The 10,425-nt window shown below is 34.6% G+C and overlaps 1 protein-coding gene across 1 annotated transcript in view; it reads right to left on the bottom strand.

Moving 5' to 3' along the window:
* LOC118749506 (CUGBP Elav-like family member 4) overlaps positions 1 to 10,425 on the bottom strand; it is a 237,117-nt gene that overhangs the window by 225,791 nt on the left and 901 nt on the right. The gene's annotated exons all lie outside the window — the stretch shown is intronic.

Below are 10,425 nucleotides of genomic sequence, written 5' to 3'. Positions count from 1 at the left end.
AGGCTTTAAATACTGATGCGGTTATTTGGAATTTGAGCGGAACAGCATGACGATACGCTCCATGTGCAGTGTGCCTTAGTTAAGCTTGATATACAGTTCAATGCGAGCGTGAGCGGGAGCTTTTTATTTTGACCAACATCTTCGTTATTACTTAACTTCTTGTAATAGTTGATACATCAAAAGATAGAGAATTAAAATATCTTTCAGAATTATAGAATAAAAACTAATTCAAAATGCATAATGTGCCTTTTTTAGAAGCTCACACTCAACTGTGTGCGTACGCAAAGCATTCGCATGTGAACGACAAGTTTTGACAGATGTGTGTGAGCGTCCATAAGAATACAAATGGAATTCTTTGCCTTTGCGAAAGTTCACGCTTACGCTCGCATTGAACTGTATATCAAGCTTTAGGGCCATCTGGTGTAGCTACAGAATTGAGTTGTATATCAAATTAAAGTGCAGCCTCCATAGGTTATCCAAATATTGTCAAATTTGAAATCGGTGAAGTAGGTGCTAAAATATAAGCGTTTAAACATTTTCTTGACTCACTCTCAACGTATTTATATATAATTGCTCAGTCATACGACTTAGTTAGGGCGACCCGGTGTAGCTACAGAATTGAGTTGTATATCAAATTAAAGTGCAAGCTCCGTAGGTTATTATACCCGAGCGCACTTGTGCACAAGGGTATTATAACTTTGTTCACATAACGGTTGTTTGTAACAGCCAAAACGAATCGAGATAGATATAGACAAATGTATACCGCCGTTCGGAGTCGGCATAAAATTGTAGGTCCCTCCGCTTTGTGTGACAACATCAAGGCGCACGCCACAAGTCGGAGGAGAAGCTCGGCAAAACACTAACATATGTGTAAGCGCCAATCTATTATTATTATATGTACATATATATATACAAGCAGAGCACCCGACAAATATATACATATATATATATATATATATATATATAGACAAATGTATACATAAATGATCAGAATGAAAAGAGAAATCGATTAAGCGGTGACTGTCTGTCCGTCCGTCCGTCTGTGCACACGATAACTCGAGTAAAAATTGAGATATCTTAACGAAACTTGGTACATGGACTTCTTTTGGGCATAGGACGGTATTGGTATTGAAAATGGGCGAAATCGGACAATAACCACGCCTACCTCCTATATAACGGTAATTTTCAGAAATACGAAAAGTGCGATATTTTAGTAACTACTGAAGATAATTCACTCAAAATTGATATTTACAATGAGTTTTAGACGAAAAATAAGAATATTAAAAAATTTTGGCAAATGGGAGAGCCACGCCTACTTATAGTTACATGTGTATATCTTGGTAACCGCTGCACCAATTTCTTCCAAACTTGGCAGAGTTGTTGGTCCTGGTACAACATACCAAGTTTTTAAAATCGGACAATAACCACGCCCACATCCCATATAACGGTAATTTAGAAAAATACGAAATCCTCGATAAATCAGTAAATATTAAAGCTAATTTATTCAAAATTGATGGTTGCAACAATTTTATACCAAGAAATACGCTTATGATACAATTTTGGAAAATGGGCGTGGCACCGCCCACTTATGATCACATATATGTATCTCGCTAACCGTTCTAGAAATTTGAACCAAACTCGGTATGGTTATTGGTATTGGTATTGAAATCGGACTAAAATTACGACCGCTTTTCATATAACGGGATATTTCAGAAATGCTTGAAACTGCAATATTTCGAAATTTAAGGACGCTAATTTACTTAAAATTTATACACCCCGGCTTATCGTGTAGCGGTAGCTTTCGGAAAGGTGGAAAACTTATATTTAATAATTGCGCCGGGTATTTAATGTTCGGCTCCGCCCGAACTTAGACTTTCTTACTTGTTTTTTTCTTAAGTTTAAATCAGTGGTCGGCAAAAGATAAACTGTGACTGTGTTGGTGAGAAGAATAGAACTGCTCCGCATGAGCAACCCAGTAGCAAATTACGAGAAGTGAAACAAAACTTTTAACTTATCGGTCTTCAATAAAAACATATAAATACATATATTTAACACATACATATGTACATATGTGTGCATCGCTCATTTACCATAAAAGTATCATAATCCCAAAAAAGCCAAAATTGGGTTAAGTATGCAAGAATGAACATTAGCTCTTTCTTGTGATGTGTAAAAATTTCATAGCTGTAACGATTATCAGTAGCTCACTAGAACAAAATCAGCCTTATCCTGAGTTTGAAAAAAAAATTCATTTATGCTGATTTCCTTTCTACCGAACAGTGCAACCTTATCTTTGCCCTCTACGCACAAACACTAAGAAGAGGGCAATGAGAAGGCAAATTTTTTTTATAAACGAAAACACCATTAGATTCACCCACGTCAAATATTGAAAATTAACAAAAAAAAAATGTAAATTCAAGTTCATTAAAATTTTCCATATCATTTTGAAATGATTAAAAATGTCTTTTTATCGCATACATATTTCCTTTAACAACCACCCTTTCATTCTTTGAAAAAAATTTACTTTTTTTCATTAAAAAGTCGATGTATTTCTTCTTCATCAAAATGTTTCCTTATGAAAATAATCACAATGTCTTTGAATAGCATATTCTTTATTTTTTAAATGACTTATAACACAAAAGGCATTGCATGTCACCAAAAGCATGTAATATTTCTCGCAAGGCATTTTTGCGTACAAGAAACAAAGCGCAACAGCCAAACACGAAGTTGATTCGTTGCTCTCTAGTAGAGCTGGAAAACTATCGATGGCACTATAGATAGTATCGATAGTTTTTGACTATCGAAAACATCGATGGTTTTGTAAGCGCTATCGATAGTTTTCGCTCATACGTACATTATTCAGTAAGAGTAAAAAGCGGCGGTATCTGTTTCATCTTGTGAGTCGGAAAGGACATTTCGCAAAGCAGGGCAAATAATTTCAGAGCGCAGATGCTGCTTGAAGCCAAAAATCTTTGATAAACTTTTGTTCCTTAACAAAAATATGGACATATTTTAGCAGTTCTGATCTCATTTTCAATAAAAGTGTTTATGTTTGATTTTTGGACTTTTTTAATCAATCGATAGTACTATCGATAGTGTCCACATTTTCGATAGTATCGATACTTTCGATGATTGTGACTATCGACTATCAACTATCGATGGCCACGACTATCGATAGTTTTCAAGCTCTACTCTCTAGCCAACGACTAAACGATAGAGCGTAAGAATACGTGTGAGTTGATCTTCCACAATTGTAGTATGAAGCGCCGACCCCTGGTTTAAATACTTAATATATGCAAGTATTTTTTTAATGCATTCACCCGATTTTCGGGAGGTTATTACTAGTTAAGATATATTAACAAAATTAAATTGTTATTTCATTATAAATATGTATAAACCCACGCTGTAGAAAATAAAATGTATTAGATATTTAAATAAAATGCACACATTATTGTTAAAATTGTTGGGTAACTACTTAAGTGGTTTAATAACCCTAGAGGCCTTTTTTTTCATTTCACTCAGTTTTTCTTTAATGAAACTGCGGTGGTAAGCATTCCGCGCTTCCACTCAGCAGGGCCTGTGTTCAAGCCGTGGTTCAAGCAACATCGCAAAAAATGCAGAGAAAAGGTTTTTTCTTAACAGCGCACATAAGGACAAAGTGACTAATTACGACTACAAAAATAGAAAAACAAAAGTCTTTACATCTTATCACACATACCTTTCTAATAAACCAGTCCACAATGTAACATACAAATTTTTAACGCAACGCAGCAGCTTTAGCAGAAGCGCAAAATGGGGTTTTCTATCGTGCGTCGAATTTAATAATTTTTTGTTTGAAGCGATGATAAAATAGTTTCGCTTGTAATTTTATTCTTATTAACAAGTAATAGTTTTGTCAACATGAAAAGTGAGGTGTGCGGTATGCACTTTATTTTGCGATTTTTGTTAATAATATAGTTGTTTGTAAAATGGGTATAGTACCTATTTTGTAAATTGCCTTTTTTTAAAACCTTTTGAAATTTTTATATTAGTTAGAGTTATAAAAAAGTTCAAACGAGTATAGCAATTTCTCTTCAACTATTCGAAAATTCAACAAATTGCCAATGTAAAAATTTAACGAACTCGTCCCTCCTTTTCCCCCTTCATTAAATAGAGCATCTTTTTCTTAAGTCGTTTATTGGGAAGAATCGAGAATATAGGAGGACAACACGTAATTTTTAGCAAAAAAATAATATCCATATATTTCATGATCCAATGATCGGATATAAACCAAATTAGTTTGGGACCACCTCTGAGACACTACCTTTCCGTCGCAAAAAGAACTATTGAAATCGGTTGTCGTGGTGCAAAGTTATGCGGCAACATACATAAAAAAAAAATATTCCGACGAACTGATAACCTCCTCCTTTTTTGGAAGTCGGTTAAAAATGTTTACTCCATATGTATTTGACAGATTTCAATGAAATTAGGTATCCAAGGGTTTTCGTTGTCAATGATTTCGAAATTGATATAAAATTTTTAAAATTCAAAATGGCGGATACAATATGGCGGAAGATATCTTAAAATGTATAGATTGTTATGAAACTTGGTATCCTGAGATTTTCGTCGTCACTGGTTTCGAAATTGATATTAAATTTTCAAAAATCAAAATGGCGGATCCAATATGGCGGACCATTTGTTTTTTAATTATAATTTGTTATGAAACTTGGTATTCAGAGATCCTCGTTATCTTTGATTACGAAATCGAAATAGATTTTCAAAATTCAAAATTCATCATCGTTTTTTAAGTAAATATCAATTTCGAATTCAGTGATGACGAAAAGCTCTGGGTACCAAGCTTCATAACAATCTAAAATTTTTTTTTAAATCGTCCGCTATATTGGATCCGCTATTTTGAATCTTGGAAATTTAATATAATATTCGAATTCAGTGATGACGAAAATCTCTGATTACCAAATTTCATTGGAATCTGTCAAATACATATAGAGTAAATACCAAGCTTCATAAAAATTTATAAATTTTTGAAGAAATCGTCTGCCATAATGGATCGCCATTTTAATTTTTAAAAATTGAATACCAATTTCAAAACCAGTGACGACGAAAATCTCTGGACACTAAGTATCTTAACAATATAGACATTTTTCAAGAAATCGTCCGCCATATTGGATCCGCCATTGTGAATTTTGGAAATTTAATTTAATACTCGAAACCAGTGATGATGACGTAAATACCAAATTTCATTGAAATCTGTAATACATATGGAGTAAACATTTTTGTCGTTCTATATTGTTTATTCGTCCCTTTGTGCAGCGGTCGCCCCTCAGCAAGCAATGTCAAACCTCCGAGTGTATTTCTGCCATGAAAAACAGCTTCTCATAAAAATACAATCGCCGCACAATGGGGCCGCTTCATATAAGTTGGTGATCAGAAGTCTGTAACTACGAAGACACATCCAGAACGGAAATATAATATCATTTTTATAAAATTGTTTCGTTATTTTGTGTACTAACACTGTTCACCAATTTTTGTTTTTTATTAAATTGAAAAATATGTAGATATTTAGGGAAAAAGAATAAACTCAGATCATCCACTATTTCCAATAAGTCACTTCGTATTCTAAACTCTGAAAAACTAATTCATTGTACATTGATGATTGTAATTATGGTAACAGGCCATAAAGATTACTTAAAATAGAAACAATAAGAAAACGGTACAAGGCACGATACAAATTTTATTCGTCTTCAGAATCATCAGATTCAGGTTGTGTATATTCAAGATTCTCTGCTAAAAGCATGTCTTTTACTTCTGGATCAAATATTTTCTTTTTACTGTTTGTAAAGGCTTTAAACTCGTAATATGAGGATCAGAAGAATAAAGTAGACGATGAAATACATCTGCAAGTTTAGCGTTCCTTGAAGTTTTTCGGCTAAAACGTTCACGATACGCTTTGAAATCTTTATTTCGTGATTCAAAAAAAAAACATGCGGCTGTTCAGAGAAGTTTCTTCAGATGGGGGATTAATAATGTCGAGGACTTGTTTGGCTTCACTGCGCTTTCCACTAGCTCGCAGGCTCATCTGTGCTGCGAACGTTAATTGTTCGTGGGAATAATCTTGACGAAGCTAGGCAGTTTTCCTACATTTTGACTGGCTACTACATTCCCCAAAGTCTTTAGTGGGCCTTTCTCCTTTAGGTATCTGAAACACCTCAAATTGACAAGTTTTTTCTAACCACGCTTTTTCCGATTCATAAAATCTATTTTTGTGTCTACCGCATCTGCTCCATTTTAAGGTAATGTAGCTCTTGAAATTGCGCAAACATATTTGCAACTTCATTCTTTCCGAAGCTGAAATATACTCTTCCACATCTCGGAAATTGCATTGTAGTAATTTAGAAGGGCTTTTAAATAATATTTCACACAAACCCCGATTTTTAATGGATAAAAGGGTTTCGTCTGGATTAAAAGTTGACAGTATTGAAATAAAGAATAAATACATACGGTATATACCATTCTCTTCCATTTAGTTTGAATTTTTCTTAAAACACTCTCACTTGGAACATATTTTTGATAAAATAAAGACAAAATGTGCCTGACAAAAATTAATCAGTTCACGTTGAAGCATATTTTTCTCAAAAATGCGCAACGTTCTTGTGCAAATCTTTTAAGTTTACCTATATATAGAGACTTGCGGTTATAACAAAAAAAGATTTGGAAAAATAACCTTGCGCATTTTGGAAAAAAACGAATTCAAAAATTCACTACAAAAATTTTTTATAAAATTATTCAAATTTTTATACCTTTCATGAGCATGAAATGGTATTATAACTTTGGTCCGATGATTGTAAGTACCAGAATAAGAAGAGATAGACACATTAAAATGTATACTTAAATGATCACAACGTCGAGCTGAGTCGATTTAGCCATGTCCGTCTGTCTGTCTGTCCGTCTGTTTATATGGAATTTAGTCTCTCAGTTTTCGCGATATCCGGATGAAATTTGGTAGGTGGGTGCACTTTTATAACTTATTAATCATTTGTCGGAACCGGAACCACTATAACATACAGCTCCCATACAACTGATTGTTCAGATATGGGATTTTTCATTATAACTTCTCCATTTATGCAGCTAGGAACATGAAATTTTGCAATACTTCCACCCATTATCATCAAAAGACTTACACTGAAAATTACAAAGATCGGGTCACTATAACCTAAATCTCCCATACAACTGATTGTTCAGATATACGATTTTTCGTTATAACTCCTCTATTTATATAGCTAGGAACTTGAAATTTTGCACTGCTGTCACTAATTATCGAGATATTACTTACAGTAAAAATGGCGAAGATCGGATCGCTATAACCTATATCCTCCATACAACTGATTGTTCAGATATGGTATTTTTCGTTATAACTCCTCCATTTATGCAGCTAGAAACATGAAATTTTGCAATACTTCCACCCATTATCATCAAAAGACTTGCACTGAAAATAACAAAGATAGGGTCACTATAACCTATATCTCCCATACAACTGATTGTTCAGATATAAGATTTTTCGTTATAACTCCTCTATTTATGTAGCTAGGAACGTGAAATTTTGCACTGTTGTCACTCATTATCAAGATATTACTTACAGTAAAAAGGCGAAGATCGGGTTGCTATAACCTATATCCTCCATACAACTGATTGTTCAGATATGGGATTTTTCGTTATAACTCCTCCATTTATGCAGTTAGGAACATGACATTTAGTACTATTACTACTCATTATAAACAGAACACTTACAGGGAAAATGACAAAGATCGGGTCACTATAACATACAGCTCCCATACAACTCATTGTTCAGATATGAAATTGTTTGTTAAAACTCCTCAATTTATGCAGATAAGAACATGAAATTTCGCACTATTTTCAATAATTAAAAAGATAAATGAAAATTACAAAAACTCCTTCATTTTAACAGCAAAAACCGGAACATCTTCTGAGCTATTTACTTATCAACCATATAAAGTCCACTGAGGAAATCAGCCAATTCGGGGCTCCATGAGGTATGTAACCCATAGCTATAATTGTTCGGATTTGAGTTTTTTCTTAAAAACCCCTTCATTTAGACGGCTAAAACAGTGAAATATTGTGAGCTACAGGTATAAGTTTTTTTACTTAACTCCTCCATTTAAGATGGTTAAGGACCTATTATTTTGTACCTTGTCTAAATTATGACAATCAATTCAAGAAGTCTAGGCTCGGGCGAAGTCGAACATTAAATACCGAAAACCACCGTTATGGTTTTACCCTTCCTTCAAACAACATCTATAGTATAATGAAATATACTTATGTATACAGTCATAAGTGGGTGGCACCACGACCATTTTCCAAATTCCATAATAATCTTATTTCTTTTTGAGAGATTATTGTTAGAATTAATTTTGAGTTAATAAGCGTATTTAGATTTCGAAATATCGTAGTTTCCATACTTCTGAAATATACCGTTTTATACAAAAAGTGGGCGTAATTTTTTGTCCGATTTCAAGCATTTTCAACGTCTTTCTTTTTTGTGTCAAGTACATTAATTATACCGAGTTTGATACAAATGGATTGAACAGTCACCTAGATACACATATGAGGTCACAAGTGGGCGGTATCGCGCACATTTTCCAACATTTTTTCTAAACGTATTTCTTGCTAAATAATTATTGAAAATGTTTTACTAAGACCAACATCTTTGGCAAATTTTATAGAAATTAGTGGAGCGGTTACCGAAATATGCACATGTAACCATAAGTGGCCGGGCCTACGCGGTTTATGTATTTTTTCAAACTACCATTACATGGGATGTAAGCGTGGTTATTGTCTAATTTTGCTCATTTTCAATACTACCTGTCCTTAGCTCAAAAGAAATACACGTACCAATTTCGTTAAGATATCTCAATTATTACTATATTTATAGTGTGCAAAGACGAACGGGCTGACGGACGGACAGACAGTTACAGCTTCATTGATTTCTTTTATTATTTAGAGTCCGATAAATGTGCTAAAAGTATTTCTTTTCGCGTATACAGAAGTAAAGGGAAATTTGGAATTTTATGAAAAGTTTAGCAGTCCCTACCAATCTAGAGGCCAGGTACTGAGACTGCGGAACGCACACATGTGTGATTCCCTGTTACGAAGAAGTAGCTTAGAATGTTTAAATTCAAAACAATAACATTTCTCAAAAAACGGAACAAAATTCTTAAACACTTTGTCATTTAACTCGGTTCTTTTTTTTTTTGAAAACTCATTGAATTACAAACAACTGTTTGTCCGCAGACCGAAGGCGGAATAGGTCTTTGTTATTTCCAAAATCTGTAAGGAAAGAATAGTAATTACAGCTGGTACATGCACTGCTACCTGTTTGGCTCACTTTGTTCATACATATGTGCACACATATGTGGTACGCGAGAAAAAAGGTTGACAACCATTGTTCAAGACAATAGATCAGGGGAGACATTTCCATACTCTCAATAACACACTTTATCTAACAGTTGTTAAGGACGTATCGTCCATTATGACGGTGATTCATTTAGGTAACCTCCGCAACTAGTAGCTATAGATGCTTTCCTTTCACACCAGACAAAGCTACTCGTATTTTGCTAAACGGCGGCCCCCATTTTCTCTACCTACCTCTTTAAGAGGTTGTTTCAGAAATTTATTTATGAGAAAACACAGAATGGTTATTTTGAATTACTAAAATATAAGTATTCAGTTTAAATTTAGACTTCAAAGCGATATCTGGTTGATCTCTAAAATTAAATATTAAAAAAAATATTCATTAAATTCGAAATTTAAATATATTTACTACAAGTATTTAAAAAAAATGCCACGAGTATCTGCGCGTTCACAAGAATAACGACGTCGTGAAGCTGTCATTCGGAGCCGCCAGCACTATGAACGAAATTTATCGCAAAATAGGACAATAAGCGCCAGTCTTATGGCTAACCTTCGGTCTTCAAATACCCTGTTTCGTCAAATAGAAAGGAAAAATGATGCAGCATTGCACAGAGTAAGAAGGCGTCTACCAATGCGTAGAGTCATGGAACGAAACCAGAACACCATGGCGCACCGATCAAGAAGGACTGTTCCGGAATTAAGGGAAACTGAACGGGTTCTCGACTCGGAAGCACGTGTACTACGCAGACGAAATCCGGAGTTGAGAAGGGACGAACAAACCCAGGACACCATGGCGCACCGGTTAAGAAGGACTGTTCCACAATTAAGGGAAAATAAACGCGTTCGCGACTCGGAAGCACGTGCACTACGAAGGCAAAATCTGGAGTTGAGAACAGATGAGCAAGCCCAGAACACTATGTCGCACCGGTCAAGAAGGACTGTCCCGCAATTCAGGGAAACTGAACGGGTTCGCGACTCGGAAGCACGTCTACTACGAAG

This window comes from Rhagoletis pomonella, unplaced genomic scaffold (genome assembly GCF_013731165.1).
Source record: "Rhagoletis pomonella isolate Grant_MI unplaced genomic scaffold, Rhpom_1.0 Rhpom_scaffold_00017, whole genome shotgun sequence".
Classification (NCBI taxonomy): domain Eukaryota; kingdom Metazoa; phylum Arthropoda; class Insecta; order Diptera; family Tephritidae; genus Rhagoletis; species Rhagoletis pomonella.
The sequence above is the reverse complement of the archived record's forward strand: the minus strand, read 5'-3'. Positions and strand labels throughout refer to the sequence as shown.